The following is a 26,974-nucleotide window of genomic DNA, read 5'->3' on the forward strand; positions in this document are numbered from 1 at the left end:
ATTATGAGATTAGTTATTGTAAATCATTTGAAACAGACATATAAATACAACTGGAGTGGTATGCTCTGGAAATCTAATCAATATGGTGTCACATGAAACAGCGAGGAACAGAGGAGTAAAGCAAAAGATAAATAATTCCATGTAACCATTGGGATCATGGGGTGGATGTCAGATAAAACAAAAAAAAAAAAAAGTAAGTACGATTTTTTATTTGTTTTTCTTGGCTGTCAAGAGGCTGGGCTGGTCACGTACCTGACCTTATTTTCAACCTTATGTTTAGCTGCCAACTTGTTGGCTGTGTAGCCTACCACTGTTCCTTTTCTACAAACTTCTTCAGATTTATCAGAGGACATGTATGAGGCCAGTGACTATTTTAGCTGCTTTTCATCCTGCACCTCACTGCAAGCTGCAAGTTCTCTAAATGTTGGTTTGTCCTATACCATTGACTCCAGAAAGAATCAGTTTGTGGTTAGTAAAATCTAGCAGGGGTTTAAGTCAGCTGAACTGGGTTGTGCTCAGCTGCTGTGTAAGTTTACAATGTGGATCTTTCTGGGGAGTGTGGAGGGGAACTAATCAGAGCCACTGCTGCACTTCTGTCCCTCCAGGGGGTACCTACAAAACCATGTTATGGAAGTGTAGCAAAAAGGAAGCCCTGAATCCCGCTTTGGTCATAGAATCATGGAATTATTTAGGTTGGGAAAGCCCTCTAAGACAATCAAGTCCTACCATTAACCTGCCACTGCCCAGCCCATCTCTAACCCCTGTCTCCAAGTGCCACATCCACACAGCTTTTAAATTCCCCCAGCAATGGGGACTCCACCAGTGCCCTGGGCAGCTGTGCCAGGGATGGACAACCTTTTCCATAAAGAAATTTTCCCTGATATCCAGTCCAAACTTCACTTGACATGACCTGAAGCTATTCCCTCTCCTCCTGTCCCTGTTCCCTGGCAGCACAGCCCGACCCCCCCGGCTGTCCCCTCCTGGCAGGGACTTGTGCAGAGCCACAAGGGCCCCCTGAGCCTCCTTTTCTCCAGGCTGAGCCCCTTTCCCAGCTCCCTCAGCCTCTCCTCATCAGACCTGTGCTCCAGAGCCTTCCCCAGCTCATCCACATCACACATTTCCTGACCTCCACAACTACTAATCTATCAGATGAAATATTTCTTGATAGTTTAATTCTTCCCACCTACACATTAATTCCCCAGCAGTGTAATTTTCATGAACTCCACAACTTTTAAACACTAATTTGGTAGGGTCTGCTTATCTGATTACCAAGGAATCACAGTTAGGACCATGGTCTCCCTCCTGCCATGGATGAGATAGAATGAGTGACAGCCCAGCAGGAATCTGGAGCCCTGAACTTATAGAAGAACCAGACAGTTCCATGTGAGTTTAATATGAGTTTAACATGAATCCATTACCTCACATACTCATTTGCTTGCTTCTTGGGTCTGTGCTTCCACCAGGATCTTCACCTTCTTTCTGAAGCTCATATTTCCTTTTTTTTTTTTTTTTTTTTTTTTTTAAACTATATTTTTCTTTATTTCTCTTTTATTTTAATTTTTGGTGCCACCTGTTCTACCCAAATACAATTCTCCAGTCTGTGTGAAGAAGCAGATCATATGATCAGGGATCTGCCTCTTGTCTCCTTATATGCTGGAGTATCCAAGAAGTGCCACTTCTGTTTTGTCTAGGAGTCATCAAAATCTACAACCTGCCTGTACCAGGCACAGCTAGAAACTGCCTGTGAATTCAAAAGCTGATTTTGGGTATTCATGCCCAGATATGCATGAATGTGTGTGTTTATGTGTGTATATATACTCATTTTTTGACCACCTGTATTCACAGTGCAAGACCCTGATTTTTCACCTATAAAAACTGCCAAGAGAAAAATATCAGAATTTCATATCACAGAGGAAAAAGTGGACTTCCAAAGAACATTGGAAGTTTATTCCTTTAAGAAAGACTGAAACTATTGATATAACATAAAGCAAGATTAGTAGAAATTTGAGATTACAAAGGTTTCGTTTTCCACTCTGGACCAAATAATAAAGACAAGGTACATACATTATACATTATAAGGTACAAACAGAACATTACAAGAAACAAATGGGCCATTTTAAATACCTTTAAAGAAAAACAACAAAGAAAGAGACATGTTTTGTTAGCTCATACAGATGGCTCCTAGGCTCTGGCTTGAGCCATATCATCCATAGCATAACATTAAAAGCTAGACCCAGATCTGCAAAGGTGCTGTGTCACCAGCAGCATCCTTGGGTGCTAATAAGACCATGTGCTAGTGCAGAGACAGGAATATGTGCATACTCACAGATTTGGAGCCATATGCTCAAGTTCTTTTTGTTTTGTTCTGTTTTCCCCCAAAGAGCACAATTTTCCCCTCTCTTCTACTTAGCCATTTTTACTGACATAAGTGGCTTATTGTCTGTTCTGATCTCTCCTTCCAGTTTCAGAGCCTTTCTTCTTGAGATGTCACAGAAATGCAAAGGTTAAGTACCCTCCCTGAGCAGAGAGGCACTAGAGGTACTTCAAAACTGTCAGCAATTTCAATAGGAATCTTCTTTTCACAGTGAAGGACCCTGCATGTCAAAGCAAGCTGTTCAGCAGCCTGGATTCAGCCTACTTGATCCAGTCTATTTACCTCTCAGGATCCTTTGCAGGGCAGCTGTTTGCTCTGCACTTAGTGTTGACCTGCACTTAAAATGCTTCCAGGTAGTGCAGGTGTGCAATTCACCCCATTGTTACACCGATGATCACACCAAAATGCTCAGTGAAAGTGTGATTCTCTCAGATGAAAAGGCCCTGCTTCTCAACATGGATTATTTTGATTTCCATACCAGCAAAAATATTTCCACTCCCACTAAGTGGTAGTACAATTATTATGGAAACCACTGCACTGTCTAGCATAAAGATGATAGACCTTTCCTTTTTTTTTTTTACTCTCATATTCTATTCAAAGGGTTTTAGACCCTGATCTGCCACAAGAATATTACTCAAATGTATGAATTACTGTGTTCCATTTTGGGAACTCAAAGCATAAATATTTTCTTGGGTAATAATACACAAGAAGATGCACACCACAGTGTGTTCGATTATAAGATTGTTTTTTAATCAGGTATTATTTCTCCAACAATAAGAAATTACTTACAAAAGTAGCCTAACACAATAATTCTTCCATTTAAGTATTGCATTTTGAGTTGCTACAAAACAATATTCCTTGAATTTTAATGATGTTATCCACCATGCCTTATCATTGTTATATTAGCATTTCAACTACCTTATTTATTATGGTCTTAAGATAAAATTATAAAATCATAGAATGATTTGGGTTGGAAGGGACCTTTAAAGGCCATCTACACCAAACTGCTGCCATGAAAATGGACACCCTCAAGTGGATCAGTTTGCTCAGAGCCCTATCCAAACCAACCTTGAATGTTTCAAGGGGTGGATGGATCATCCACCACCTCTCCAAGCAACCTGTGCCAATGCTTCCCCACCTTCACCAAAGGAAAATGTCCTATGTCTGCTCTGATACCATCAGCCAATTAAATAGTATGAGTTTTAATTAACTCATTTTTGAGACAGGTGGTGGCAAGGCAGGAACCTTCCTTTCCAATGCTTTACATCACTGGTGAATGCAGTTTAGCTCCTGTTGGGCCACATGCTTTCCCTGTTTCTTGGTCAAGTCAGCTGAGTTTGCATTTAGACCCATATTAAATGTCAAATACAATATCTAACATATTTGCCACATGTGACCTAGGAAATGGATGCCATTACTGTCAGCATAGATGACCTGAAACTCAACTCATTTGCCTGCTTTGTCCAGAACCATTTTAGATGACTTAAAGTATCTGCCTGAGATGTTTCCATGGATTTGGTAGATGTTGCACAGGTCCAAGGGGACTAAGCTTTCCTGCAATCATTCCTTAGCAACAACACAGAAGTTGTGATCCTCTCCTCATCTCCACCCATAATCCCATCCCTGGAAGTGTTCAAGTCCTGGCTGGGCAGGACTTGGAGCAACCTGGTCTAGTGGAAGAGGACTGGAACTAGATTGTCTTGGAGGTCACCCCTCCCACCCAAGCCATTCTAGGATTCCAGTAATGTATTTCATCTGTGCTTTTAAAGTAAAACCTCCTTAATAATTGTGGGTAATTACATGGTTGCTATTAGTATAGTACAATACTTGTTTCTCTTCATCACAGAACCAGGAGATAAGAAAATATTAGAAGGGAACAATGAAAGGCAAATTGCCCTTCAATTGCCTCTTGTCCTCCTCCTGCCTCTGAACATTACAGTGTCTGATTTAATTTTCTGCAGACCGAGATTTATATCATAGAATAAGGTCCCAGTGTTCAATGCACAGGGAAGAAGGAGAGGTAAGACACTTTTGAAAGAGATTTTAACTCAGACAGCAAGATGAACAAAGAGTAGCCAAGAATTTCCCGATGGTGTTTGTACACATTGAGCAGGCAACAAATCTCAATCTCTCTCAGACGTTTTCCTCTGTATTTGAAGAGACACTTCTGCTCACAGGGAAGCTGCAGTTCACAGTGTTCTTCTGCAGGGAGATGCCTGTGATCTCTCCTTCAAACATTTGAACAAGATACCTGTCTCCCCTTTCAAAGCAGGTAGGGGAGAAGGGAACAGAACAGCTCTTGAGTTAGAGACTCTCAAAGTGAGCAGGGGGAAATCCCAGACCCAGTCCCCCTTCTGCCAACATCCAGCCTGCTCTTGGAAATTGACATTGATGTCCCTGCCATCTACTCTCTGTTCTGGGCAGAGGTGTATTTCCACCCAAGAAAATAGAAACTCTTGACCCAGAAGAAGCCTAAAGGTTAAGGCATTGTCCTTAGAGAGAAGGGAAGATTTTCTGTCTCATTTTCAAAAAAAATAAAAATAAAATAAAAAAAAAAATACCTACAATGGTCATGGAGTAAAGAAATACATTTAAGTTAGTGCTACAAGGAGATTGTCAGATTTATCAACCCATAAAACACTTTAGAGTGGGAAGTACCCTTGCTGGGATTAAAGAACTGTCTACCTAGAAGAGCTCTAGATTAATAATTAAGAGACTTGGGTCTCTCTCTAGCTCAGGAGCCTTGGTAAAATGAGTTGATGGTGATTTTGCTGCTTCAACATTGTTCTGAAGAGAACCACAGACTTAAACCAAGCCACAGCGAGTAAAAAATCATAAATTCACATACTCAGTCCAGTGTTCTGACTGAGAAATTGCTAGAATAGAGCACAAAAAAGGCTCAATTGTCTATGCAAGCAGTCTCAGTATCATTTCAGACTGCTCTACTTCCTAAAAATGTATTTTCTGAAGAGGAATGAGAGATGACTCAAGGCACACTCCTAACCTCATACCAGAGCTACCTCAAACAGAATATTTAGAATATTAAGAATATTCAGTCCCAGTGAGTATAGTGATTTTTTTTATTGCAGTACATAGCATCCTTCCTTCTGCCTAGAAACAGAATTCCTTGCTTGTGTTATATGCTCTATACTGATAACAGATGGTGGTAATTTTTTCTGTTGAATAGTCTCATTTTTTTGGAGAAAAAGTTTTGTAGTGTTATTTCTGCAAACCACAAAGTTGTGAAGTTTTGTTGGTTCTTTTCTTTTTTCTTTTTTTTTTTTTTTTTTTTTTTTTTTTCCCCAAGATGAAAGTAAGATGTAATTTTTCTGCCTAGGAAATTCTACACTATTTTAATGCACAACTCAATAAACCATTACTGACAGCTATAATGATTATTTTTTAACTTAAGCCATCATTTATTAACTGAATATATCTGGCCAGCTTAAATGGGATTCTTTAGGTATTTTTACATGTGTTCCAGTCTCTTTTTTAATACGCATCCTAGGAGATAAAGGCAATCTATAAGATTTTTCAAAAGTCAAATCATGTTGAACATCACATGGGATACGTTTATGGTGGATGGCATGACAGAAAATGAACCTTGTTAGAGCACCCAGTCATTACAGTTTGAAAGATGTAGAGTACTATTTCTCACAGATGATTAACCCACTTTTAAGGGGTGATAGGTGTCATTAATTGACCTATTCACTGAACTCAAGAAGGTTTTTGGGAATGTGCATATACCACAAATTACGATTCCACATCATTAATCATCCAGGTCTCCTTCATGACTCAGTAGAAACGGAAATCAAAAGGCAAAAGCCTAGAAGATGACCTATTTTTTTACAGAGCCCCAGATATACTACAATAAATATGTTTTTTTCAGGGTGCAGTTAGAAAAAGAAGTGACATCTCTCTGTCTCTCCTGTTAGATTTAACCATTTCTGCCTTCCCACCTCTGTTTTTTCCCCTGGAGCTGCAGTCTCACACATTGCTTGCTCTCTTCACCAACACCCTGTCTCTCCATTTCAGGTCTCCCACTCCTTTAACCCTTTTATTCCTTCTTTTGTATTAAGTTTTGCTTTCCTTCCACTCTTAGCATATACCACACAAAGCTCTTGGCCAGTTCTTGGAGTGAAAAGCAGGATGGGGAAAGGGCAGAAGAGCCAAGAGAGTACATGCACAGAGAGGTGGGCAGAAGTCTTCCTCAGCTCAAGAAGCTTGGTAAAACTTGCCCATGTGCTCTCCCGTGCACCTTCACCTTGTTAATGCAAATCTTTCCATGTGCACTTCCAGAAGCAAAGTGTAACCGCTCAAATGTATAATAGATAAGGGAAAGACAGCAGACTGAGACTAATTGAGCTATTCCTCCAACAGAAATGCAAGAGAAGGAGCTATTAATGTTCTTCCTAGAGGCTTTGGATGTGCTCCAGGATGTGATGAGCGATCTGAACCTGTATCCTTTATGAATATTTAAGGATACCTTATTGTGGTGTCAGGACACAGACTTTTGTACTGTTTGTTCTGCTAATGGGATTTATCTTCATCAAGTAATGTTCAGCATGAGTTCTCCTAAAAGATGCCTCTATGGTTAAACTATGGTAACTCAAATGATGAGTTAAAGACTTGACTGAACACTGAGTCTTGCTTATGAAATAATCATGACTTTGAGATGATGGATAGACTTGATTCCCTGAATTTCCAGCTGAGATTTTCAGCAGGAGCTTCATTAGACAGACATGAGTTGAGACTGTTGTAATCCAAATACAAATGAATTTGAAAAACAGTTCTAACTTAAAACTTTCAGATCTGAATAATTTAGATTGCCTGATTGCTCCCCAAACTAACATCTTCATTCCTGTTTTGATGGCAGAGAGGAGTGGAAGAGTCATATTGTTATACTGAGTTTAAATAATTTCAAGAAACTTTCTCATCTAAGGAAGGAAAATCAAATTCAGATGTTTTGAAGATGAACAAAACTCTGTAATTGTGCTTGGGGAAAATGAGCTAGTCTGAAGACTGATTCTTTTCTCCAAACATAGCACAGGGGACTGATTTATGTAGACAGAATGTAAAAGAAGAAATGATTTCTGAATCATCTGAATTTTTACAATACACTGAAAGCATGCAGAGGAGCCTAACATCATTTTCCTGGCTTTAGATGATATTCTGAATGTAGGGGAACCCAAATGAAAGAACCTCTGAAGGATCTGAATCTCAAATATTTTTTAGAATATTGATAGTGCTTAAGGTAGTATTCTGCATATCCTGAATCCTATTAGCCTTGTCCCCAAAGAGCTCAGAATTTAGAAGGCAACATTTAGAGGGTGCACAGCCTTGCCAGCTCCTCTCCCCTTCACACCCCACTGAGACAAATAATAAAGATTTACAGGTCTCTTAACTAACAGAGGCTAGCATGTCACCATTTACAGCTTAGATTCTGCTCCCTGTCCCTCCTGCATCCTCCTTACTTAAAATAATTGGAAATTTCTTGTTCTTTGACCTATTCACAACAGCCCAGAAGAGCTAATTTAAAAACCCAGGGAGTGGGGAAGGGTTTAGAGAGTGAGTCTGATGAGGAGCGGCTGAGGGAGCTGGGAAAGGGGCTCAGCCTGGAGAAAAGGAGGCTCAGGGGGAATTTCTGGCTCTGCACAAGTCCCTGCCAGGAGGGGACAGCCGGGGAGGGTTCAGGTTCTCCTGACAGTGAACAAGGGACAGGAAGAGAGGACACACACTGAAGCTATGGCAGGGGAGGCTCAAGATGGATATCAGGAAAAATACGCTGACAGAAATGGTTGCTAAGGAGTGGAATGGGCTTCCCAGGGAGGTGGTGGAACCACCATCCCTGAAGGTGCTCAAGAAACAGCTGGATCTAGCATTCAGTGCCGTGGTCTGGTTGGTCAAAAGTTGCACTCAGTGGTCTTGGAGATCTTTCCCAACCCTAAGGATTCTATGATTCCACGATTAGAGCTGGAAGACAGACTTTCTAAAATTCTCAGGGCTCTTCTCAGTAATAAAGGGGATTTAAAAGTCATTCTGGGGCCTCCTCAGGCAATGTACTCCTCATCCTCGGCACAGGGAAGACCTCAGGCATGATGCAAACCCTGTTGGGTTTCAGTATTTTTCACTAATGTTGTGTAAGCAAAAAACACAAGGGAGGAAACCTCCAAATTTTCCTTAGCCCAGCTCCAGTGCCACTGCAGTGGCTGCTTCATTTCCTGGGCTAAAACCATTGTTTAACCCTTCCTGAGCCTGCCCTGGGTCAACCATAGAACCCTGGAGCCCAGAGGAGTAAAGCCTGCTGAAATATGGTCCAACTCCACAAGATTTTCACTAGAGTAATTAATATAATCAAGAAAAAAATGAGTTTGTAGGCAAACAGATCTTCTTTCAGAGCTTTCCAGAGCCCTCTTCAGGGTCAGTGATTACTCTTGTTAATTCCTAGGCTATCTATCTGTCTGCATTCATTCCTAAAACTCAAAATCCTAAAATGGAATCTTTCTGAACTAGTGTGGTTTCATCTCAATATGTTCTCACAGCCCAGCATATCACAAATCCTTGCTTATTTCAGCACAGATAATACTATGTATTTTGAAACTAGTCTCTTTGGTTTGAATCTAAACAAATTCTCTTCAAAAGGAAAAAATAAAACAGGTATGTTATGAGTAATAGCTGAAATTATGAGTGTCCTATACAGGTCAAAAAAAATTGAGAAAAGGCAATGAAATTTTGTTTGTTCTACTTCTCACAAAGTATTATGTTTACTACTAATTTGAGCTGCCTCATTTAAAAAAAAAAATACTTTCAGGTAAGAAAAAAAAAAGGAGCAGTTGGTAATTTTATATAAACACTGAAATTTTTGTGCATTTTTTATGCATAAACAGCTGTAAAATATAGGTGTTACCACATAATTTAGAAAGAAAAGCAGAATCTACTATTACAGGAGACTTGTGTGGTGCATTTAAATGATTAGTACCAAAACAGACTTCTCAGAGCAATTAGGCAGAAGAATATTTAAGAGCTGTCAGTGCATAAAATGCCAGTGAAATCCATATACTTGAATGAGTGGATCCCTTTGTTAAACCAGAGCTAGAAACATCCCAGCTCTTGCACCTGGGATATTCAGATGTGTTGTGATCTTGCAGGTCACTGGAGATGTCTGTCACTTCTCCTGGTGATCCACCAAAATGCCTTGCCTTGATTTTTCCTTGGGCAAAATCTAAAGAAAGAGGAATACGTTTGTATTATACCAAAAGAAGTGGCAAATCAGGAGATTAAATGAATGAAAGTAGTAAAGCAGAAAAACCCCCAAACCCTTTTAGCTATGATACAGATTATTAACTCCCTTACTTAATAGCAGAGCATAATTAGGATTGGTAGCACAGACATCAGGGTAGTTTTGCTTCCAGGCTTCCGAGTGCCACACATTATTACACTGCTCTTTACTACTCCTTAAAACTCAGGCCATAAATCTTAAGTAAACCACTGCGCTCCTCTGACTCTGGAACTTGTTCTGCCCCAGGACATTGGGTTGTGTTGCAAATGTCATCTCATATTGTTAAACTCTGCTGAGCATACTGAAAAACACCAACCAGAACAGTCTAATAAATCCTGAGTCTGTGTCCTCACATCTTAGGTGGAGTAGTGGGTCCTTCACATGCACCTGACAGTGTCAGGGTGACAAGTACAGAGATATAAGTATCTCTGCAAGAAAAGAAGTAAAAGCAATTCCAGTTAAGGATATCATAGGAAAAGAAAGGAAGAATGGGCTTTCCTGCCATCACAGTTAGATTTCCAAGACGTAGCTTTACCATTCCAAGAGGATTAATGACATAAATATGCTCCCCAAAAACCAAACTTCAAGACATGCTCTAAAAAGCAACAGCATACTGCCTGCTGAAAATGTTTCCCTGAGTAAATGCAACAATTTTTGCAAATCTGTGATGATTTCATTTACATTCCTATTGAAGTATATTTTATTATGTTTTGATTGGATTTTGGTGACAACAAATAAAATAAATATTTACATCTGACAGGAAGAAGTGTTAGGGTGGAAGATACTACATGAACAAAATGTTCCTTTTCAGTAGTCTTGATTTTTGTTTTGCTCAGAATTCTCAGGGCTTCCCATGAGATAATAGTTTGGTTTACTGAAATTGTGCAGTGGGGTAAAAACATGAAAATTGTATTTTATTGAGCTATCTCAATACAAAATACAGTGCTTGATATCTAAATATGGACCATTACTGCACTCTGAAAGGTATTGATCAGTGTTAGACACTAAACAAGGCTAAGATAGATTAAAGAAGACATATCCTTCCCGTTTTGAAAGACTCTAATTTCTTTTCTAAGTGCTGCATGGCCTTGTACCGAACCTATATTTATTCTCATTATAAACCAATGCTGATATCTCTACAACAGGATTCAAAATACTTGATATCAGAAACACGTTTATCATAGAAACCAACAGCATGGCCATTTCTAATAAAATATACTTATAAAATACTTTGCTTTTCAGGAAAGGGACACACTCAAATGCACATTCACATACATGTTCTCCATATTAAATGCATGGGGCTTTGAAGTGAAAGAATGATTAAAAATTGAGTGTTCAGATACCCAGCCTGCAAATTATTTTCTCAGCTAGCCTGTTCTCCCTTTTTAACATATCCCCTGAACAGCAAGATTTTAGGAGTGATGCATAAGAGGAAAGGGAGGACATAGAATAAAGCAGTATTTTCTATGCTGAAACAGCTGACTTTTTGGAGGATTTGCTTTTGTTTAGGGATTTTGTGCACTCAGCTGAGTCCAGCCCTCTCCCTGGATCACCCTGTTCTGCACTCCCACACTCCAATCCGTGTGTTTGTGGTGGACATAATCAATCTGTCTGAAGATTTTGCTAATTTACTGTGTGTTTGTGCACGTCTGGATCTGAGGAAGCTTTTGTGCTGGAGACAATTCCCCAGCCATCAGTTGTGCTGTGGTATGCTGTGAGATACCCAGAAGGTGATGCAGTACCCATCCCAAAACTCTGGAGCAATCTTTTTTCCCTTGAGTGGGGACCCTCACCACGTTTCCACCCAGCCTGTGAAAGGAGGAAGGGCAGTGTCTGATGCCAAGACCTGCTTACACAGAACTGGCACCACCAAAATCATTGCTAAATTTCTCAGTAATTTGCTGTTACAAATTATCTCCAAGCTCAACAGCGAGTCTGTTCACATTGCTAATCAATCTTAAAAGATAAGAGGCTTCAATAGGAGCCATAAAAAGAGACTGTAAGAACCTCCTTATAGAGACCTTATCATTTCCTAATTTTGATGTCCTTGGCACTTGTTCTGCTCTCCCACTAATCAATGATTAAAATGGAGGTGTGTGGAGGCCCCAGTAACCATTTGACCTCTTCTTATCAACTTTCCCCCCTCATGCAACTGCTCACTTCCCTGTGATTTGTGTGGATCAATACAGCAGAAAGGTCACAAAAGCACTAAACAGAGATGCCAATCAGAAAGATGTCAAAAGAAAAAGAAAGTTTGACAACATCAGGATCAATCACGGGCTGCTCAGGAGAACTTGTCAGCAGTGATTAATGGCACACTGTGCAGTTGCTGTCATTTGGAAAATGCTTTAGAAGTTTTGAGATCACTGTGTGGAGAAATTGAGTTGAAGCTCTTTTGTCATATTGAAATTTAGGAGTTACAGGATCCTGACTGAGACAGGCAAACTTTGTCTTTGCAAACAAACAACTCCTGGTGGAGTCATGGACGAGTAAAACTCCCCTGCGCTTGGGTAATGATGGGATCCACTTCACACAGCTCTGAGGGAACTCTGCTCCTCTCCTCCCTCATGCCACACTTAACTGGGTGACCAAAAAAACTGACAATTACAAAGCAATTCTCTGAAACACTGTGAAATGGGGAGGTGGCACTTCACAAGAAGTCCTACTGCTGCTCCCTTCCTTCACTGGGTATTTCCAAAGCCCAAAACCCACTGCAACTTCCAATACCCTCCTCAAGCACAGGTGAGGGTCATGGGAAGAGCTGAATGACTGACTGTAAGTTGGACTGTCCATAAATCATATGGTGTGTCACAGGACAGGCAGTTTTACCCCTGGTAACATCTCCCAAACTGGAAGGCAGTTCTGTTGTAAAAGTCAAGGAGAGATGTATTGCCAAGCAGAGAGAGAGAGAATGAGAGCTGTGTCACATTTTCAAAGCTTTTTCAGTGCTTCCCTATTCTTCTAACTTTTTATTTTGGTCTAGGGAAGGAAGTACCTGGATTTTGTGCATGGAGAGTCTATGCTATGGTTGTCAGTGGAGACAGACTGAAACTATCCACTGGCACCATCCCAGTGAACATGTCTCCCCACTGCTTATTCAGCAGTCATGATTCATGTCCCATTGCAACTGTAAAAAAAAAAAAAAAAAATGCCAGGAAAACTCAGATCTACTTTTCAGGCTGCAGTAAATTATGGGTTTTAACTGAAAGAATTAAAAGCTGAATTTTCTATATCAATCTGGAAAAATACTTCACTTCTGCAATGCTCTCTAACCTATGCGTGGTGGTAAAACAATGTTAGGTAAATGGTGTTTGTAAGCAGACATTCCTACTCTCAGGTCTTCCAGTAATTTTCCTGGTGCTGAGAGATGTAGGTAGGTTTTATGGGCCCCAAGACGATCTGATCTAGAGGAAGCTGTCCCTGACTATGGCAGAGGGGTTGGACCGAGATGTTCTTTAAGGTCCTTTTCAACTGAAACCCTTCTATGACTTCTTTGTTAGTGTAGTGACACTGAATTTCTACCTGATACAGAGTGGACAGAGAAATCCTGAAGAGATGCTGTCCTGAAGTTTACAGAGTGATCTATATCCAGATGGTATTCACATGATCTGTAGTCCATAACAGCTGTAGTAACTCTCATCCAAGATTTTCTCTGGCATATTTCAAAAGTTTATTTCAAGGTGACTTACAGCAAGTGATAACATAATCATCTTTAAATAGGAAAAAAAAAAAAAAAAAAATCATGTTAACCCTACAGGATAATGGCATTAAAAGTAATCTGTTCTTTCCCTTAGGCCACATCCTTCATCAGCTAAAGGTCTTTCCACACTGTATCTCAATGTCCAGCACTACCTGCCTAATGCTTCAATATGGTTCTCTAAAACTCAATTTTTCCACAGCTCAAATCAGACTAATCCAGTTATAGAAATTAGTTCTTTTTTGGCTTGTGGTTGTCAGTTTATTTTAGTGCTACTTTGAATAACTTCCATGATGGCTCAAAGTTCCATTAATTAAGCCATATAATTTGGCAAGTGTAGTTGTATACACCGAAATCTCTTTGCTGCATTGCACAGGAACACTTTAGGCAACCTGCTGTAGACTCAGGTCCCCAGAGGTGGAGTTTTCCATAGCTACGCCCTTCCTTCTCAAAAGAATCTGTGATTTGAGGCTGTATGTAGCCTCAGATCCAAGCAGAAAGTGTCAAAGACCCACAGCAGATCCACATCAGAATCCCCAGCAACCTCAGCTGATCATCCTGAACACAACCACAGCACCCAAACCCATGCCTGTGTGTGTAGAGTGTAAGAATTCTGATAACGCCTTGTCTAAAATACACATTGTTTCCTGCACTTCAAGTATAACAAAATTGAGATTCTGCTGAAGATGTGGGTGGCAGTATATCAGGTGCATGAGATAAATGTCAGATTAGCTGACAGTTGCATGCAGTTAAACACATTTAATACACTAATTTGGATTTAATGTGCATATCAGAGCACTCTATAATATTGGCACAGGAAATTGTTTGTCAGAAGAAGACGTACAGGACTAACTAGCCACTGATTAAAGAGGCATCAAAGGGTTGTTTTGAAAAAGAAAGAATTACTGATGGTTTGATATTTTGTCTGACATTAATTTTTCCATTTCTGGCTAATATTTTATTTTTTTTCACCGGTGCTGCACAGTTGTAAAGCAAAATAAAAAGACCAAAAGTGCCTCACAGGTTTGTGAATTACATCCCTGCTGGTAGGTGAGTCCAAGCTGTGCCACATTAGTGCACTCCACCTGAGAAAACTGTGGTGGCACCTTCGCCTCATCCTCCTGTCAGCAGTTACTTGTCAGCAATTAGCAGTTATTTGTCAGCAAATAATCTAAGGCTGGTAGTTTCAGCAGAAATCTGAAAGTAGAATCTGTGAGAAAGAAATAAAATGGTGATTGTATTATTATTATTATTATTGTTGTTGTTGTTGTTATTATTATTATTTTATTTTCTGTTATTTGTCAATTTTCTTTGACATCTTAGCACCTTTCCCCATTCTCCATCTCATCAAACTCTCCTAGCTGTTGCACACAAGCTGTTCCTCCCTTTTTGACCATGCAGAACTAGATGACCTTCAATCTCCCTTTAAACACAAACTATTCTGTGATTCTACAATACTATCCTCTGGTCAAGAAAATTTAATGATGCACATCTTTACATCATCTCATGATCCTTGCTGCTGGGCCTGATCCCCCATATTTCAATGAAGAGAACGATGTGACTCGACAGGAAAATGGATGTTTCAGGGGGTGTCAAAATTGGCATCCCACAATGGAACAAAAGTGCCTTTGCCTGCTGCAACTTGTGTTCCCAGATGTCCTCAAAAAATCTTCCTTGCTCATGTGTCCTCATCTTCCAAGAGGAGGTCTCAGGTCCCCAGAGGGGAACTGTTAAAAGTTTCACCATGGAACACTGACCACCAGCTCTTATCAGTATCCTGATTTCAGCTGTCAGTCAACGTTGGGGTTATGATTCTCTCCTGTGGGTCCCAAGGAAGGTGTGCTGCAGGCAGCTGTCCCACTAGGCTATCATCATCTTTTGGGATAAGTCACTGAACATTTACATTTTCTTGTGCCCAGAACAGGAAAATTAACCTTGAGTTTGTCATAACATTTCAGATGCTGACTGTTGTTTTGGGCATGGACATCCTTTGTTTACAGATTACCCAAACATCTCCTGAAGACTTTGCCTTTGGGAAAAAACATTTTTTGAACAAAGCTCCTCAAACAAAGTACCACTGAACAGATAATCTGAAGTATAGCTGTAAAGGTATCTCAGGATCACACAGCAGAGCTGTACTAGGACTTGTAAAAATTCAGTGGACTCAAATGTTCTATCCTTTATTAGGCTGTTCTGACTCAAAAATTTCCCCCTTCATCAGGCTCCTTAATTGTCACTTCTAACCTAGGGGCTTAGTCAAAATCAGCTTCCAAAGTCATTTTGATTTAATGAAAAGCTGATAGGAACATCATCAGCCTTCTAATTGAGTGAAACCTCTCCATTAAATAGCAGAGGGATTTGTGCTGAGTTCTGAAAGTGACAATAAAACACAAAAAAACACCATTAAAACGTCGACTCCTTTTTCACATCTTCTTCCCAGCTTTGGCAGCTTCTCGGCTTTCTTCATCAGCATTGCTTTGTCAAACCTACTCCACTTTCCTCTGAGGGGAAACTCATATTTCTTCACTCTGTAAGAGCACATGTGCACTCCCTGGGACAGGGGCAGCATTATTTTGCCCCTTTCTCTACTTTAGTGTAAGGTTTCATAGGTTTCTGGTCGTTGAGTTGGATCCACAGCAGGTGTAAACTCGATTCATGTTACTGAATCCGTGATGGCTTGTGCCAAGTGGAGATAAGGTTTCAGTCAGATTGGTAAGTGGATTTTTCCAGAAAAAGTAGGGAAAGAAATGTTGAAAGTAAAATGAGCAAAACACTGCTTGTCTTTTTTTTTTTTTTTTTTTTTTTTTTGGCATTGGCGGTGCTTGGTTTTGTTTCATTTTATAAAGTCTTTCAGACCTAAATGTCATCAGCTGTAGTGAAAATGTCCTCCAGAAAACACGATGACAAATTGTTAAAACAGAGCTAAGAGCCATCTCTGCAATTGTGGCTACTCTTGAATTTAACTCAATTTCAACCCGACTGACAGATACACAAATTAGAATAATACAGATACAGAAAGGAAAATGTGACAAATTGATTAGTTTGTGCACTTTTCTTGGTGATGTGTAACTCTGGGAAGTTAGAGCACTTGTGCATGGAGACTGCAGTGGTCAAATCAGTGGTCTGTCATATAAGTAGGACACTGTACTCCCAAAATTGAATTTTCATCCCATGTCGGGCTTCAGGTTGTTCTGTCACCTAAAGAGTGAAAAATCACAAATGTCTTTGCTCCTTGGGTTTTTCCTGTCCACTTCCTTCTGTTTTGTATGTTTAGACTGGAAAATGAGGAATTCTTTCTTGCAAGGTATATCTGATACCCTAACATTATTTCAGGATCAGAAATGAAAATGGTTCCTAAATAAAATTTCCTAAATCCATTTGTGACTCTTCTAATCTGCCTTTATTTCTTTTTCCCCTACGTGCTGGTATAGTTATTTCTTTTGCTGCTCACTGCTTTGCCTACACATCTCAGAGCGGCTCTGCTGATGCCTTTCCTGACTGACTTAATCCTTGGTCTCACTTCTCTGCAGCTTTCTTCTATTTTAAGTCAGGGAATGGAGACGAAGTGGGGGAGGGACAGGAAAATCATACAGTCTAACTTCTATAATTTTATGTTTTTACTGCTTGGAATGTATGATTCATGCACTTCCACATTTTGTCTTTTTTTTTTTCTTTTTTTTTTTTTTTTTTCCTAGAGAGACTGGCTTTAATGATCATAAATGACTGCAGCTAGGGAGGGAACAGAGCCTTGCCAGCTCTCAGCACTCCCAGCCAAATCTCCCTGCAATTGTTTAGATTTCTTTTTAACTGTATAAAGTTCCTAGGTAGGGTGGAGAGAGGAAAACAGAGGCCCTCTGGCCCAGGTTCCTACAGCAGTCTGAGGGAAGCTTTTTTCTTAGGTAAAATTGCCTTTCCAACAGTTTGCCTTGCCACCATCTATCATTAGACTGGTTTTATGGAACAGGAGAGTAAAACTGTATTCCAACCATCTATGAAAAACTGTATTCCTGTCTGGACCAACTGAGCTTTGCTTGAAATGAAGTAAATTCTGTGAGTGACAGCTGCTTTTTGGGGATCTCCAACTTTGGCTATTCACAAAAAAATAGGGAGTTGCAAACCATCCTGAGATTTCAATGAATCTCACTTTAGGATTCAACTTTCTTCATTTATCAAAGAGGAAGCTTCATCCTGGATGTTCAAGCACAGGAGGTCGTCCCTTGTTACCCAGGTTATGGACTTAATGAGACCTAAATGTCTCCACAGTCATTTTAAACACCCTGAACTGACCTGATACATGAACAGAAGTGCTTGTTGGTACCTCTTTTCAGAAGGGATACTCGTGGTGACCCTCTCTGCTTGTCTTTTGTTTGGAATTGCTCTTTTGTGGGGACCAAAGAGTCAATGGATGTCAAACGATGCCTCTGGATTCAATAAGGACAGAATGTCATCTATTCCTCTGAGTCTGCAGTTTCCTGAAAATTCTTCTAAATATGTCTTAGAAACCCCCATGAACAATTCAAGTTACCTGCAGTTCTTCTTTGTGCCCTTCCTCAAAAGGACAGGAGTCTTGCAAGGGTTCTGACATGCAACACAAAAAAAACCCAAAAAAAACAAACAAACCAACAAAACAGAGGAAGAAAAGGCTGAGTGCCCTTTCTCTCTGAACTTCTTTTATCCTCCTGCACTCACTTTCCAAAGGGACATATGCTTTTATTTTCCTCAGGAAATGTAGTTTATAATCACTTTCTAAGATTAATTTTTCCTACTTTCCTTAAGATGTATTTTGCACTAAAATAATTGGAATTTGACTCTGTGGAGTTCTTGCTTAATATTAACTGTGAAATATTTGTTACCCAAAAAAAGTCACCTGGTTTTAAATTTCTCTCTCTCCTCCCCTTCATGCCCATGAAAATTCTTTTTCCTTCTATAGCTGCTCTGTGGACCCCCAGTCTGAAGGGGGCTGGACCTGCAGTGCATCTGGGTACATGTTGTATGGTGTTTTGACCTAATTCCACTTGGGTCTTGCCAGGTGCATTCCCCTACTTTCCACTCTAGCTGACCCTTTAAATTCCTCCAGTGTGCCAGATGTTCCCAAAATTGTGTTCTCCCTGGGTGGATTTTGAGGCAGAGCTCTCCTTCCTCCCAGCCTCAGCCACAGCTGTGAGCTGATGGAGCTGCCTCTCCCCACTGCTGTGAACTTTAATCGGGTTCTAAAGTTTCATTATCACAGTGATCCATTCTGGAAGATATTTCACATTCCCCAAGCCCCAGGCAAGTCCTAACAATCTTGTTTAATATTCCTTTAGTTTTTTCTTCCCTCGTTTTTTTCTTCCTTTCTCTTTGAAGCTGTTCTGCAGGTGCTGGAGAAATACAAGGCTCCAAGGTCTGCCTCTCCCAAGACTGCTGCAATTTTTAGCTCTCAGCCACCATTCCAGGAGCCACTCTCCTCTTCATGGCCGACAGCTGGTCTTTTTCAGGAATCACTGGCTCACAGTCAGGGAACTCTGATCATATGCCTTGTAAGATTCTTAGTGGCTGACATAATTTGCCAAATGCCAGCTTTCCTTCACAGATTTTTCTGGTCTTTCCAGCTCCACAGATACTTGGCTGCCAGGTATAACTCCCCATCATTAAAATATAACTTTGGCCTCCCTCATCACACAAGTGAGTGCATGAGGATGTAGATGGAGAGTGAAAAAGAAAAATATTTTAATTTTTGTTTCTGTGCAGGATTTGTGTGCTGGTCATCCTCCTGAGATCTCCAGTTCCTCATATGTGTTATGCCAGTGGCTGGGAACATTAATGAATGCATGCTAGCTAGTGAAAATGCAGTGATGAGAACTGTAACTGACCCTACCACTGCAATTATTACCCATAATAATTAGTTTACTGTTACAGTAATACATTAGGAAGAGTGACTGCTATTATATTTGTTCCAGAGCATGGAAGAGCACTATAATATCGTATGGATTCTAAGAACATTGCCAAAGGACACAAGTCAATGGTTATTTCCTGAATAACCTTGATGACCCTGTATTAGGCAAGAAGTTAAGGTCCCTGTCCTTTCCCTTTGAATCAGTAAGAAAACAGAGGCCATTTAGCGTAGGCAGTGAAGAGTCATTACTTCAAAGATATCCTAAATTTAGTCCTTGCTGCTGTGATGACTCACCCAGGCATATTGCACTGCAGGAAGTAATGAGAAAGCACCAGAATAATGCAAAGTAATTCACTACTCCCGTAACATCTCTCTGATTACGTTTTCCCTTGCTCCTTGGCCTAGAGACTCCAGCCTTGGCTTCCTTATGTTTTTGTTGGGTTTTTCACTTGTACCAAAATATTCAAGATGGTCTTAGTACCTTCCCAATGAATCATTGTGGTCTAAGCACACAATGAAGCACAAGTACTCAGTATACACAACACACTGCACAAGAGGTGGGAAAGGGTTCATGCTCACTCTGAGGGGCCTAAAGTCTAAAAAAGGGGACATCATCTTGTCATGGTTGAATCCAAATCAGCACTGACCAGAGGAGGGGGCTTTCCATGGCTTCAGATGAGCAGCTGCTTCTTTGCACAGTTTGCTGTGAACAAAATCCCTCTGAAGTGAACATAGGCAACAAAATTCTTCTGATGATCTTAAGAATGTTTAAGCCATTAATCATTTCAGTCTCTCACAGCAAGGAATTAATTGTATAAAACTAAAATTTTGGTATTTTGTTTGGTGAAATCAAAGTGCTGAAAATCTTGTAATTTTCCAAATCATTGTGTTAGAGCTAAAGGAGGAAGAAACCTTCAGGATGTAATTTGCCTCATGTAACTGGGCCAGTCCAGGACCTGCTGGTACCACTCAAGATTCAGATGAGGGGAAACCTGAGGCCTCCACTCTCACATGCTTTGGCTGGGGAATGTCCTTTATCAAATGTTTATTATGTAACTTCATTTCCTGACTTGGTAACCAGAGTTGCCCGTGTAAACAGTGACCATTCCAAAAGTCCATTTAGAACCATGGAACCAGAAAGTCATAGAATGGCTTGGGCTGGAAGGCACCTCTCATTCCAAATCCCTGTCACGAGCAGGGACACCTTCCACTGTCCCAGGTTGCTCCAAGCCCCATCCAGCCTGGCCTTGGACACTCCAGGGATCCAGGGGCAGCCACAGCTCCTTTGTGCCAGGGCCTCTCTCCTCTTCGACTTAAGGATTTCTTCAAAACATGTAAGTACTGGAAGACCATAATGAGGTCTCCCTTGAGCCATCTCTTCTCCAGGCTGAACTCCACTTCTGTTCAGTAAAACACAAAAATATGCACCAATTTATTTTAGTAACAATCTGTGAAGGATGAACAATGGTTCAGAAAATGTTCTTCACAATAATTACAAATGTAATTGCAACAAGTACAGGAATAATTGTTCTTGAGAACAAAAGAGTGACTCTTTAGAGTGAATCTTTAACCATACACAAGAAAGGACTATTCACTGTTAAAGCTTCAGAATATTCCATTCCAATATCTAAAAATAACATCCCTTTCCTGAAAGAGAACTATGAACCCTGTGCATACAAGACCAGTTCTCACCTATATATTGCTGAAGACTCCTTAAAATGAGAATTCTGTAACAAAAGGAAAATTAAGAGTAGCAAATTCAATCCTAACAATTCTGACATTAAATCTTCTCTGTTGTCACTAACAGCCAAATTCATTGCAACGTCCCTTGTTACATTTTAAGCTGAAGTAGCTGACCAGCTTTAAATGGTATGTTATTGGCTAGGAAATGTTTATTTCCTGAACAAGACAGATTGGTGTTAGCCAAAATTACTTGTTTTTTCCCAATGAAAAAATTCATAAGATGTTTTAGGTTATACAGAACTTCATGAGACCTCTAGTCCAACTTCAAGGTAGGGTCAACATTTAAATCAACCCAGTTCCTTGGGGCTTATTCCAGTTTGATGTTAAAAAATTTCCAAGGACTAAGATTTCACAAACACTTTGAGGCACTTCCAATGTTTCCCTGTCCTCTGATGAAAAGCATTTTATTTCTTTCAAGTCAGAACCTTGCCTGCTTAGCTAATGGTCATTGCCGGAAATGCACACACCATGCATCTTCAGAAAGACCAATACCATCCTGGTAAATTCCTATATGGTTTTGGAATACAGAGTTCAGTGTGGAAAATGGTACACTTCCGCATAAAGTGTTTTGTTTCAAAACAAAATGTTTTCATACTTAAAAATGGCATATTGTCACTAAAGAGATGGGGGAAAAAATGGAAATTATACAGTTTGGGTCATGTGAAACATTTAATTTAGACCAAAACTGAGTGCTTTGTTTTGCTGTTTTTCTCTTGGGCACTAAATTGAAAAAGTAGGTATTCACAAACCTCTGGATAAGCTCTCTGTTTATGGTGATTTATGAACTGCTGGTGGAAAATCGGTTGAAGTTATTTTCTGTTAGCTAAATAGAAAAATACAACCTTCAATCTAAAACTATGAAGAGCTGTAATTTGGAAAACACAACATGTGATAGAAATGGATTATGGTGCTATTCCATTCAGATGCATGACTTCACTGTTTCTCTAAGCTGTGTCTTTTTAATGTGGATTTAACAACATCAGGCACCAGAAGGAACCAGGTCCTTTCCAAATTGAAGAATACACGATGTTTCCATAACTGAGCCTCTTAATGGCTGAACAAGGAGCAAAGCCCTTTTCTGCTTGGGATTGGAAAGTGTTTTCATTTTATGTGTGTAATGACAGAATGTATAGACTTTGTGTCTGGGTGTAGGGATGGAAAGTAAATTCTGACAAACTTTGAAGTTTATTATAGTGGCACCGCTGAGGTTCCTCCTGTCACACTGCAAAACTGCTTCCATTTCCTCATACTCCTTCCAGGATAAAGAGATAATCGTTCTTTTCCTACAAATACATGTTTGGATTATAAAGTGGTTCATAAATGGCTTATTTTTCAAAACTGGGATTCTTTACCTTAGAAAAATCTGAGAGCAATGACGTCCTGGCAAGTTCCACAGTCACACAGACAATAATGTCACAGGGAACACAGTAGCCAATGACTGGAAAGGGATGAAGCAAATGATAATGTCTGTGTTTTCAGGAAGTTCTTAGAAAGAGTACAAATGTTTGCCCCACTTTGCATGTTTCACTCAGGGTTAATACTGGTGGGACCCACAGACAACAAAGTGGAAGAAATGAAGTGTCTAAATTGATTGACCTCAAAACAGCAGCAGCTGCTGAACAACATCAACAAATGATCTTCAGTCTGGATGTACTCACTCACACAGGGGAGCAGTGGAAGGAAAAGGCATTGTTTCCAAAATGGTGTGGTGCCATGGACAGTCAGACATTTGGATAAGTGGGAATCACATGTGTTGTGGATTCAGAATAGTTTTCCAGCAATATTTTTTGCCCAGTTCCTGCTATGCTTGTTGGAGCCTAAGACTGATTTATGTAGTCCAAAATTAGATCTCAGATGACACAAGGAAAGATCACTGTAGAAAGTCTCTGGGGGGCACACTGCTTTTTATTCTTTTACTTATCATTTACTACCACCAAGTGTTACAGTAAGGGGACCAGTAACAAGAGACCTTTGACTTAACTCAGTGTGACCATTATGATTTGCTTCCTCTTTATTCCCTCTTGTCTCAAAAGTGCCACACCATTCTTGTGTGCTGTGCAGTTTACAGGGTGTGTGACTGCTCTGTTGGTCAGGAGGAAAGAAGAAGGGGTATGTTTGACAACTTACATCATTGGGGCACAATCCCGCCCCGTAAAATCAGCAGAATATAAAGTGGATTTACATGTAACGTTCAAGCTCTGGAGTCCTAAGTGGGTGTTATTTAAGTAGCACAGAAAACAGGGTGTTTTCCAAATACAGAAAGTGCCCAAAACATCACTGTGTGGGGGCAGCTGGCAGGACTATTATCCTGGCCAGATTTCTGTCCCCACTGACACTGCTCCAGCAGGGGAGATTCTGAGGCAGACCAGTGCCTTCTGCACAGCTGCCCTACAGGACTAGCATTTCCTCCTGCCTACTGCCTGCAGCAGCCTGAAGTGACTCAGAAACTCCAGAAAAGGGAGCATTTTAATTGCTGCTGTGAATTGCAAGGGGACACTAGCATTTTCCCTCATGTTTGGGTAAGAGGCAAAAATTCTACTCAAATGTTTCTCACACTTGCAAGATTTCCAACGACTCAGCTCAGCAACACAGATTTTCCTCCATGTTCAGTCAGCTCTCTAATACCTCTCCAGAATTTTAGAATTCAGTGCTCCACACAGTACCCAGAAGCTGGTTTACCACTGTGAAGAGATTTGAAGTGCCCTTTAACTCTCCCATCACCCTTTAGTGTGGTATGTAGCTGTGTGCTACAAAAGCTACTCTCTTTCTTTGTCTCCAACCCATCATCTCATCAGCTTCCAACCCACGAAACACTTAGGTACATCCTCCCTCTATAAAAAAGAACTTGGGTTCCAGACAACTACAAAAACAAAAGCAAAAAAAATAAACAAACAAACCACACAGCCAAACACCAATCCCTTTACCAGATCTGAGCTGTTCACTTTGGGTAAATGAAGTTTTTATTGAACAGCAGAGGACCTGTGGCACTGATTCCACAGGGGGGGTTAGTCTTGGTGAGATGAAGGTGATATATCCATCAGACCAGCGCAGCAGAATAAGCAGGAAAAGGTGGAGGAAGGATGTATGAATATCAGGAGTACTGCTAGGATAATGTTGCAGACAAAATCTAGTTCATAGATTTTTCCTTCTTTCCATGTCCAGCTCATGGAGTGAAGCATTCCATTCACCCTCTTGAATTTTGGCACTTCTGTTGTGGTTATTTAATCATGTACGTTTTCCCTGTGCAGAGAATAACCTATCCTGTGCATAATAAATAAATAAGTACATTAGATCAGCTCATGGTGATTTCCTGATTCCACTGGCCACAGAAGATCAGTGATAGTTCAGTCAGTTCAACTCACTTTTGGGTGGACGAAATTAAAACCAGCAGGTATTCCTATCATCCTCTTGCCAACTGCTCAGAAAGTGAGATTATCACAGAGTACAAGTGAAGGAATAAACATTAAAAATTAAGATAGGTGTATAGGTAAGGTCTTACTGATGTGGAAAAAACCCACCATCCCTCACCAAGGCTGGTCTGTGGAGCAGGATACAGCATAAATGCTGCTACTCACACTTGCTCTTTAGGCTAAGTGTACTGCTTGGTCTTTCTTGTTTAAACGTTACAAGCCACAAAACTAGCTAATAAATTTCTGGCTGACAAGCCTGACAGAGCAATAAGTAAAAACAGGAAGGCATCTATTACATATTACCCTGAATTTATCAGCTTTGCCTTCGAAAGGGGAAATAACACAAAGCAAATTGTGGGAAGTTTTTTTATCTGCTAGAAAAATATGCCCTGTGCCCCAGTCAAAAAACAAGCTGTTGTGAAGTAACCATATTATTTAAAGATACAAGTCAAACAGGAAGAGGAAAACCAAACAAGCATGGCTTGAAAATTTCCCACCAGTGAGCTCTTACAGTCAGAATGCAGTGATGGAATTGCTGACAGATCCTGAGCCGCAGGGCAACCATCAGGTTTTCCAGGGCCAGAGGGCTAGAAAAGGAGTATGGAAGGGATTCTCTTATCATTTGAATATTTGTCTCTGGCTATACATTTGTGATACTTGCTTTATTACTGTTTTTAAACCCAAATCAATCTCAGCAACTGAGATTTTATCTTTTTGTTCAAGGTGAGGTCACTTCTAAACACCAAGATGTGTCTGAAATACCACAAGTTACTGATGCAAGAAATCACAGGCAAGGAACCATGGATATTTAGCTACATTCCTTTGAAGCACTTCAGTTCATGCATAAATTTAGGCAAACAGGAATTGAAAATGAAGACTGTGTGGAACTAATGGATATTTAAGGTTGGATGGATATTTTGGGTTTAGGATTGCAGCCTGAGAGCTGGTGAAATGCGTTATATGGAAAACCTGTTGGCTGGAGCCATCAAGACACATAACATGAACCTGCTGTCCGAGAAATAACAGTGGTGGAAAAGGTGTCTGTAGCTCAGCTGCTCCTTGGATAGCCCCACCTTTCACTTCACAGTCTGTTTTCAACCTGACAACAGAGCTCATACTTGAAGTCACACTCCTTATTGCAGTGCCGAGGGGATTTTTTGGGTTTTGGTTTTGTGTTTTTTTGTTTGGTTTTGTTTTTGTTTTTTTTCTTTTCATCTTCAAAACCCAGTCCTCAGAATAGAAACATTTATAAGCAGCAAGCACTAGCACTCTGGATTATTGTTTGCTTTATCTTACCCACACCACTTCACAAATCCCCAAGATTTGCAAACGATCCCTGATGAATCATCTCTATTCAAAAGAATGAGATGTTAAAAGCGTTTTCCTCAGCAGCAGAATTGCCAGTTCACTTGCTACACATTTTCCTATATGCAGAAGCCTGTTCAAGGCATATATTCCAGCATATTTTATGTAAAGTAAATTAAAACAATAACATTGAATTTATAAATTACTATTTTAGGCTAAAAAGGCTATTGTAATCATCAAGATAAACCTACAGCATACACTTACCCAACTATATAGTTTTCTATAACATTCAGATCTACTCTGTAACATCCTATTCTATACTATATTATATTCTATAATATTGTAATACACATAATATTCTATAACATATAATATTCTATAATATTACTTAGAGATTCCTGGATAAGACAACATAATTTCTTCTCAGATGTTTTGGAAAAACCAAAAAGAAATTGGTAATTTGTCAGTATGGTATATCTTACATAAAAGAACCAGTTTGATTTTATAGAGTGAAGTGGAAGGACATGAACTAATTTTTGGCAAATGACAGCGGTTCAATAATTTAGACTTATCTCAATTCCAAACTGAATGTCAGATTCCAGTCCAAATTCTATTTCTTATTCACATTTGATATTGTCATAATTTCAATTTCCAGCGTACTGTGCCTTTCTTCGCTGTACTAGGTTATCACAACATCTTTATATTAATTTAAAAAGTATTTTCAAATTACTAAGAGGAACACATTCCCCCAAAGTACACATCCCAGCTCCGTCATAAAATGAATCTATGTCAAAAATGCAAACAGGTATTTGGCCCAGGAATAAAAATCTATGTATTAATATGAGTACTAGATCATATTTTGTAAAGGACACTGGAAACCTGAGTTTATTTTAGAGCTGACATTGCCAAGAAGTTATTTTATAAATGTAATCCTTTCTAGAGAGCCTTCCCATGCTCCTAAACAGAAGTAAAGCCAGGCAACACAGAACAAAAGGTCATAAATAACTTTACTGACAATTTTCTTAGTCTATGTTTTCACATTTGTAGGGCTGCTCTGACAAGATGTATAGTCATGTAGAACCAAATTAATACACAGGGAGGTTTTGTCATTAAAGAAATGCAAGCTGATTTCTTTCATTATGACCGTCAGGAGAGCTGCATTTGCTGTGCAAACAGCTACAATGTTCTCTGAGCTAATATTGCTGTGGCACATGGCAAACCCGTAGCAACCTGAATCCTGAAACTGGGGCAAAGCCTTTGTTGAAGTCCTCAGGGAAGAAACTGCTTCAGA

Source organism: Poecile atricapillus, chromosome Z (assembly GCF_030490865.1).
Source record: "Poecile atricapillus isolate bPoeAtr1 chromosome Z, bPoeAtr1.hap1, whole genome shotgun sequence".
Lineage (NCBI taxonomy): Eukaryota > Metazoa > Chordata > Aves > Passeriformes > Paridae > Poecile > Poecile atricapillus.